This window comes from Elaeis guineensis, chromosome 8, assembly GCF_000442705.2.
Source record: "Elaeis guineensis isolate ETL-2024a chromosome 8, EG11, whole genome shotgun sequence".
NCBI lineage: Eukaryota > Viridiplantae > Streptophyta > Magnoliopsida > Arecales > Arecaceae > Elaeis > Elaeis guineensis.
Genome location: NC_026000.2, coordinates 19257720 through 19264542, shown reverse-complemented (window position 1 = coordinate 19264542; position 6823 = coordinate 19257720). Strand labels below are relative to the sequence as shown.

Here is a 6823-nt window from a genome sequence, read left to right as displayed (position 1 = left end):
TTGGCTTAATCAAACCTATACAAGTACATGTATATATAAACACAGGGTCAAGTGACCCAAACCCAAAACTCCCTTGACCAACTCTATGGGAGATTAGGTTAACCCAAGCCCATGTACACCCATGACTCAACTTAATCTCACCTCTCCTGGGTCCAGATCTGGCCCATAAAAAGTTGGTCCCTTGAGGCCCACATAATCTAGACCTCAAGAACCCGAAAGGCCCACAGCCTTTCAACCTAGGGCCCAACTAGCCCTAGAGTCTCCATGAAGCCCTCATGAATGATGGACCTTGGCCTTAGCCTTGGTCCCCTGGGCCTTGGGCACACCATCTGGATCATAACAATCTCCACCTTGGTGTCCCAAGGCCTCAACCAGCTCCACTCTGTCCATCAGCCGAATCAGCTCAACACATCTCTGAAAGCTATCCCATGGAAGTACCTTCGTAAGTGCATCAGCTGGGTTCTCCTTGGTGTGTACCTTTACCAGCTCCACCTCGCCATCCTCCACAAGCTCCCTAATCCGATGATACCGAATGTCGATGTACTTTGTCCTTGCATGATAGACTGAGTTCTGTGCTAATAGAAGTGCACTCTAGCTGTCACAGTGCACTCTAATGGCCTCCTGAGTAAGGCCCATCTCCGTCAACAAACCCTTCAGCCAAATTGCCTCCTTAGCTGCTTCTGTCAGCCCGATGTACTCCACCTCTGTAGTGGATAGGGCCGTGATAGGCTGCAGACTCGATCTCCAAGAAATGGGACCTCCATACAGGCTAAAGATGAAGCCTGTCGTAGACCTCCGGGTATCCACATCTCCACCGAAGTCTGCATCTACATAACCGTCAATCAGCCCCTGAGCCTCCCTGGACATGTCAGAGTATCCCACTGCACCTCCTCGCTGTCCGTAGTAGATGCCAACTCCAACTGAACCCGCCAGGTATCTGAATATCCACTTCAGAGCTCTCCAGTGCTCCCTGTCAGGCTGCGCCATGAACCTGCTAACCTGACTCACTGCATGAGCGATGTCTGGCCTACAACAGACCATCGCATACATCAAGCTCCCAACTCCTGAAGCATAAAGAACCTTCTCTATCTCCTGAGCCTCCACCTCAGTCTGTGGCGCCATGGTCTTCGAGAGTCTGAAGTGACCGGCAAGTGGCAGCTCCGTCGGCTTTGCTCCCTTCATCCCGAACCTCTCTAAGACCTTCTGTATGTAGCCCTCCTGAGATAGATGCAGCACCCTCCAGGCTCGGTCTCTGAAAATCTCCATGCCTAGGATCTTCCTTGCAGGGCCCAAATCCTTCATCTCAAACTCCCGAGATAAGGATGCCTTCAGATCCTGCACAACCTTCCTACTCTTGCATGCTATAAGCATGTCATCCACATACAAGAGTAGGAACAACCTAGAACCATCCTCAAGAGACTGAACATAAATACAGGGATCAAACTCGCACCTGAAAAGTCCAATGCTGCGCACATAGGAGTCGAACCGTGATTTATGTCACAAATTGACATAAAAAGTATCAATTAATATCTAAATTATCTAACTTTATTAAGAAATTGATACTTGTTATTATATTTTGCAGAAGAAGAGATCATCAATAGAAAGAACAAGGAAAGAGGATTCCAACAGCGCAAATTTTATGCAAAACGGAGTTAAATTGACCCAGGAATTGAAGAATGAAGAAAGAAGACTCAATTGGGTCAAACCCGAGTCAAATTAGATCAAAATTGGTCAAAAATCAACTGATTTGGTGATCTGGTTAGCCGCCTGGTCCACAGCAACAGGCGCATGGACCATGGACCCATCGGCGCACCATAAACCCCCTAAAACCTCTTAGTCCCACATCGGAAGTTTTGAAAACTTTATAACCCCCAAATGCCTATAAAAAGCCCCCAAAGGCCCTTGTTTTATGTATTCTTCCTTTCGATCAAGCTTGTAACCCTAGATATTGGGGTTTTTAGCTCTCTTTTCAAGCCTCGAGCTTTGAGATTTTTGTAATAAATTTTTTTTATATATAAAATCTTATTTTTATGCAATTTCATCTCTTTACATTATGCAATTTATTTTTCTTGCAATTAGGATAGTTTAATTTATGCAATTTAATTTTATGCAATTAGGTTAGTTTAAATTATGCAGTTTAAATTTATGCAATTAGGATAGTTTAATTTATGAAATTAGGGTAGTTTATTTTTCTGTATTTAAATTTTGCAAGTAGATTTAGATCATGTCTAGCTAAGCATCCCTTCTAGGGTTTGCGATGAAGCTAGATCATGAGTAGGGATTTTACATAGGGTTCTTTCTTTTTCTTAGGGTTTCTTTTTCTTCCTCTTTTGCCAAGAATTTTTGATGAACTACAGTTGGGTTAGAGTCCCTTCATAGTTCATGCTTGATTCAGTGCATAGGAGGAGAAAACCCTAAGGGATCCTAGTTACTACTCCCCTGTAAAGAATCTTGATGGGTTATCGTTGGGCCTTAGTCCCTTCATAATCTATGCTTGGGAAAGATAAGAGGAGTAGTCGTTAGGATCAATAAGAAAAATTCTAGGTAGAATTCCCTAATCTAGATCTAGTGGATTCAAAAACCCTAGATCCTTAGTCTTATTGTCTTTAGCAAACAACTTTCGACTTTCGATTTTTGTTAAAGCTCGCTTGAGCATAGATTTGAAAATCATTTTTAAAACCAAGTCTCTGTGGGATCGACCCGTACTCGCTGGTCGTGCTACTCTGCACACCGTGCGCTTGCGGTTTTATTTACAAATTTTAAGATTTGCACATCAAGTTTTTGGCGCCGTTGCCGGGGATTTGGCATTTTAAAGTATTTTCAAATATTTGTTCTTCGTGCGTTATAACTCTTTTTTTTTTCTTTAGGTTTCTATATTTAGTTGGTGATTGCTGGAAAACTCAGGTACGCTTCTAATTTCTCTTTTATTATTTTTAGTTAATTACTTTTGCTTTTAGACCTAATCATTTGAATTTACTTAATCACAAAAAAAAAATATATATAAAACAAAACAAAAGACATTTCATAATCGTGAAGTAAAATATCAAAATAAAAAAAAAAATTCTAAATTAAAATCTTTTACATTCTTGGTCATCTTGTTTATTTGTATTTGCATTTTCATAATTAATCTAAGGGCATCAACCCATTAACAAGATAAGGTGGGGATTTCATTACCCTTCCTTAGCCCAAAAACCATCTCCATCATATTGCATTACCTAGACTTTTAATCTTAAAATCAATTAGACGTCAACCTTAAGGAATTCGAGCTCAATAGGACAAGGAACCCTAAGAGTTCTACCAAGTTTGAGTTGTTTGATTAGTTGGTGTCTAGGCAAGTCCCTGAGGGTGGTTTGTTAAATTGGTTCAGTTGCTGGCCTGGCCAACTCGTTTGGTGTCTAGAAAGGCAACGATGAGTGAACCTCCCACCTCTTATACTTACCTGGCTAACTAGTTGATCAATCTCCACTTGGAAGGTTTGAAGGGTCATCTTGGAACAGTTAGGAGCTGTCTAGATTTAGGTTAACCCTAGGATAGATTGAGTTTAATTTATTGATTCACTTGTTTGAAAAAAAAAAAATTTAAAATTTAAATTAATTTGGTTACTTTTCTTTAGATTTAGGACTCCTTAGGATCTTCTCTTTAGAACTTTTTCTCTTTTCTTTCTTTTCCTTATACATAAAAATTTTATTAAAAAAAAAAAAATTGTATAAACATCGAGAACCGTACACTTCGTGTGTGGAGAAGAGTGTCGGGTCGTCTAGTTAGAATTGAGTCAATTCCTGTTGTTCCAATGGCTGAACCAATCCAACCCATGACCCTTAAGGATTTATGTTATCCAGTTGGCTCCATCCAACCATCTTGTATCAGGTTGCCACAACCCACAGCTAACAATTTTGAAATCAAACCTCAAATCATAAATATGCTTCCAAAATTCACAGGATTAGAGGATGCTTATATATTTATTAGAGAATTTGAGGAGGTATGTGCAACCATGAAACTGCAATTAACAGAGGATGAGGTCAAACTTAGATTAATCAACTTTGCCCTTAAGGACAATGCTAAGAAGTGGCTTTATAGTCTGCCAAACTATTCTGTCACTACCTGGGAGGGCTTTGTGAGAACATTTTTAAAAAAATATTTCCCCCATCATAAAACAGCTAGGATTAGGAATGAAATAAATCAATTTTACCAACTAGCTGGTGAATCATTTTGGAAGTACTTTGATCGTTTCAAGAATCTTTTGACCCAATGCCCACACCATGGAATAGAAACTTGGAGACTATGCCAGATCATCTATGAGGGGTTAGATTCAAACTCAAGAACCATGCTAGAGTCCATGTGCCAAGGCCAATTTATGGACAAAGAAACTACTGAAGCTTGGCAATTCTTAGAAGACCTAGCCGAGAAAAATTTACAGTGGGAAACAACTAGGGAACCTGATAAAGCTACACCTTCAAGAGGAGGAATGCATCAAATTCAACCAACCCTAGCATCAGAGGCCAAGATTGCAACCTTAACACGTAGATTGGAAGCCTTAGAATTACAGAGACCAGCCAATGTAAATCAAATATCTGCACCCATGTGTAAAGGGTGCAATGCACCAGACCATGTCTTAGAAGAATGTTCCTACTCGAATGAGTGTGCACAGGTGAATGCCACCTATCAAGGACCATTGAACAATCCTTATGCATCCACATATAACCCAGGTTGGAGGAATCACCCGAATTTCTCATGGTCCCAGAATCCTAATGTAGGCAATCCAAATTTCAATCAGCAAAATCTAAGGTCCAACCCAGTAATGAACAACCCGCCAGGCTTCCATGATAATGACAAGAAAATTACCTCTTTAGAGAAAAGCCTAGAAGCCATGATGAAAACACATACCAGCTTTATGCAAACTACGGGTCAACTCATAAATAATAACACCCAAGCTATAGCCCGTCTGGAAATGCAAGTAAGTCAGCTGGCTTCGACCATTAGTGAACGAGAACATGGTAGGTTACCTAGCCAACATGAGCCAAATCCTAGGAACCAAAATGGTCCACGACCCCAACAAGGAAACCAAGTTAATGGTATAAATGCCATTCATACCTTAAGATCAGGAAAACAAATAGACAATAAGGTAGTTGCACTTGATGATATAGATGACTCATCTGCCGAGTCACCTTCTAAAACTACTACCTTTCAACCTCAAGCACCAGAAACTGAAAATTCACCTAGTCCAGTACTTAAAAGTCCTAGAGCTCCTTTTCCAAACAGACTGAAATCCAATAAATCTGAACATTTAGACAAAATTTTAGAGGTATTTAAACAAGTCCAAGTTAATATTCCTCTTTTAGATATAATCCATCAGGTTCCAACTTATGCCAAATTTTTAAAAGATCTTTGCACTAGGAAAAGGACCACTAATGTACCAAAGAAAGTATTTTTGGCTGCAAGTGTCAGTTCATACCTATCTAGCCATGTGCCAATTAAATATAAGGACCCTGGAGCTCCAACAATTTCTTGTGTTATTGGAGAAACCAATATAAAAAAGGCCTTGCTAGATCTAGGAGCTAGTGTGAATATCCTTCCATATTCGGTGTATGAACAACTAGGATTAGAAAAACTTCAACCTACTGGGATCACATTACAGTTAGCCGATAGATCTCTCAGGATCCCTAAGGGAATGGTCGAGGATGTTCTGATAAAGGTTGAAAATTTTATTTTTCCTATAGATTTTATTGTTTTAGAGACTGAGCCAGTTGCGAATCCTAAAGGACATATACCTGTCATTTTAGGAAGACCATTCTTAGCTACGGCCAATGCTGAAATCAATTGTCGAAATGGTCTAATGAAGTTATCCTTTGGGAATATGACCATTGAGCTTAATGTTTTTAACTTAGAACAGGAATCCTCTTCTCATGCTGATGTCAATATAGTCCAAGATGGTATTTATGAATCCATTGACATTAGTGATGATGAAGTCGACCTAGAGTCTAACCCCTGGTTAATCCATGAGTCTGAGGATGTCAATGAAATACTTAAAAAAAATCAGATTAATCAGGAATCGACACTTCCTACTGAACCAATCATTGAGATGGTGAACTCATCACCTAAACCATCGATAGAGGAAGCACCCATTTTAGAACTGAAGCCCCTCCCAGAACATCTCAAGTATGCATATCTAGGACCCAAAGAAACTTTGCCTGTAATTATTGCATCAGACCTAGATCCCAAGCAAGAGGAGGAGTTATTGTCAGTTCTAAAAGCAAATCAAGAGGCAATAGGTTGGACCATAGCAGATATCAAAGGAATAAGCCCTTCTATAGTTCAACATAGAATATACTTAGAGGAAGAGGCTAAACCAACAAGAGAAGCCCAAAGAAGGCTTAATCCAATTATGAAGGATGTAGTTAAAAAGGAGATTCTGAAACTCCTAGATAGTGGAATAATTTATCCTATTTCTGATAGCTCTTGGGTAAGCCCAGTTCAAGTAGTACCCAAGAAATCTGGGGTAACAGTGGTCCAAAATGATGCAAACGAACTTATCCCAACTAGGACCCAAACGGGATGGAGGGTCTGTATAGACTATAGAAAGTTGAATGCTGCGACAAGGAAAGATCACTTTCCTTTGCCATTTATTGATCAAATGTTGGAAAGACTAGCCGGACAAGAGTTTTACTGTTTTCTTGATGGATACTCCGGTTACAACCAGATCCCCATAGCCGCTGAAGATCAAGAAAAGACTACATTCACCTGTCCATTTGGTACTTTTGCCTATAGACGAATGCTCTTTGGACTATGTAATGCACCGGCAACCTTTCAGAGATGCATGATCAGC

The 6823-nt window shown here is 40.0% G+C and overlaps 1 non-coding gene across 1 annotated transcript; it reads right to left on the bottom strand.

Moving 5' to 3' along the window:
• Positions 1-4159: 4159 nt before the first annotated feature.
• Positions 4160-4266, bottom strand: LOC140851339 (small nucleolar RNA R71). Its single transcript, XR_012134091.1, has one exon. It is a non-coding gene; the product is annotated as a small nucleolar RNA R71 (small nucleolar RNA).
• Positions 4267-6823: the final 2557 nt, after the last annotated feature.